General features: G+C 45.2%; 1 pseudogene; it reads left to right on the top strand.

Moving 5' to 3' along the window:
• Nucleotides 1–860: 860 nt before the first annotated feature.
• Nucleotides 861–978, top strand: LOC126261302 (5S ribosomal RNA; annotated as a pseudogene).
• Nucleotides 979–2,458: the final 1,480 nt, after the last annotated feature.

The following is a 2,458-nucleotide window of genomic DNA, read 5'->3' as shown; positions in this document are numbered from 1 at the left end:
AGGACAATGCACGTCCGCATGTATCCCGTGCCACCCAACGTGCTCTAGAAGGTGTAAGTCAACTACCCTGGCCAGCAAGATCTCCGGATCTGTCCCCCATTGAGCATGTTTGGGACTGGATGAAGCGTCGTCTCACGCGGTCTGCACGTCCAGCACGAACGCTGGTCCAACTGAGGCGCCAGGTGGAAATGGCATGGCAAGCCGTTCCACAGGACTACATCCAGCATCTCTACGATCGTCTCCATGGGAGAATAGCAGCCTGCATTGCTGCGAAAGGTGGATATACACTGTACTAGTGCCGACATTGTGCATGCTCTGTTGCCTGTGTCTATGTGCCTGTGGTTCTGTCAGTGTGATCATGTGATGTATCTGACCCCAGGAATGTGTCAATAAAGTTTCCCCTTCCTGGGACAATGAATTCACGGTGTTCTTATTTCAATTTCCAGGAGTGTATTTTGTATGCCACTTAGTTCACGGATAAATTACAATTCCGTAAGATACTTCCAATTAACCTCAGCCATTCATCTGATTTTCGAATAGTTACTTCGTGTGGTTATTCCAATTCTGGTCGTTCTGGATGATTAGTCCGAAGTATTTTACGGTAGTTACGGTTCCGAGCTATTTTTTGCCAACGATGCAATCGAACAGTAACGGTCCTCTTAGATGATGTATACGTATTACGTTACATTTATTTACGATCGTTGTCGGCTGCCGGTTCCTACATGGATCACCAGTTTTTACGAGTACACAGGGTGAAGCGAAATTCGAGCACTCGGGCTACGCAGCACGACTCCTCGCATGCCACTGATAAAAAAAAAAAAATGTCTGTCACACAATTTCGTCTGGCGAGTATATCCGGCGGCAACGGCCTTGCCGCTGTGGATACACCGGTTTCCGTGAGATCACCGAAGTTAAGCGCTGTCGGGCGTGGTCGGCACTTGGATGGGTGACCATCCAGGCCGCCATGCGCTGTTGCCATTTCTCGGGATGCACTCAGCCTCGTGATACCAATTGAGGAGCTACTCGAGCGAATAGTAGCGGCTTCGGTTAAGAATACCATCATAACGAGCTGGAGAGAGGTGTGCTGACCCCACACCCCTCCTATCCGCATCCTACGTTGAGGATGACGCGGCGGTCGGATGGTCCCGGTAGGCCACTCGTGGCCTCAAGACGGAGTGAGTATATCCGGCAGAAAAAGGTCGTTAAAGAGTGGCAATCTGGCAACACTGTAACAACAACGTATGGTAACTACCTCTGACTGCAAATTTAGTAGTGTTACACAGTTGGTGCAGTGGATAGAGTTTTGGATTAGCATGCAGGAGGCCGAGAGTTCAATCCTGGGTTGAGGTGCATTTTTTTTATTTGTTAATTTCATTCTGACTTTTCATACTGTAATATACACCGTTTTTTATGTCACATGTACCCTAAATTTGCAACATTTTGTAACGCTGAACACAACAAATACCTGGTTAGACAAATAATAAATAGAGAGTTCAAAGAATTAATGGGACCATCGTGATAACACATACAAATAGTGAAACGTCCCCTAAGAACAATTATACAGGACTGTGCTTAAACTGACACACAATATTTTTAGCGCAACGCAATCTGACTTTCAAAAATCCCTACAAAAGAATGGCCCTGACTAACATTAACCTATACCTTTCACAAATCACTTACCTCACCAAAAATCTTCGTTACTCAAACTACTGCAATACAGCGAGCGCCACTACTGCCAGCTAAATAAAAGATTCAAACTACTGAAGGTACTAACAACTGATAGGCATAGTTAGCAAATGAAAGATTTTAATAGAGAACAAACAATGTATTTACCTTAATAATGTTGAAAACTCATAATATACACATCAGTTCATGACATCCAGTTTTAAGAATTTCAAAACTCCTCCATCTCTCTCCCCACATCCACCACTGCTGGCGGCTCACCTCCAACTGCGCAACGCTACGCGCTGTTCGCATCCAGCTGCTGCTGCCCAACACTACAATGGCAGACAACAATGCAAACTAGCCACACAGACTGCACACAGCACAGCCAGTGATTTTCATACAGAGCGCTACGTGACGTTACCAATGAGAAAACCTAAACAGCCTACTTACAATAGTAACCGAGTTTGGACATTATTCGCAAAGCATGTTGCTACTCCTATTGGTAACGTAAGGCCCTAACAAAATGTAATGGACCTGAACGAGGCAAGAATAATAGTTGGTACGAATCTATGTGACCATTAGTGACCATTAGAGGAGGATACAAAGAAAACAGGTTTTTCTTCTAGTAGAGGAAGTGGTGCGAATAAATTCGAGCCCACGACGTGGAAACGGCACCTTTCAAAGCTGACCATTGTCCCATTTCTACGATTGTCGTATGTAAGTGCAGTTGTTTTCCAGAGTACCTGCTGCAATCGCTGTTGACGATTAAGATGCCAGATACCGTACCACTTGG

The sequence above is a fragment of the Schistocerca nitens genome, chromosome 5 (assembly GCF_023898315.1).
Source record: "Schistocerca nitens isolate TAMUIC-IGC-003100 chromosome 5, iqSchNite1.1, whole genome shotgun sequence".
Taxonomy (NCBI): Eukaryota; Metazoa; Arthropoda; class Insecta; order Orthoptera; family Acrididae; genus Schistocerca; species Schistocerca nitens.
Note: the sequence above shows the minus strand (reverse complement) of the source record. Positions and strands in the feature narration are given on the sequence as shown.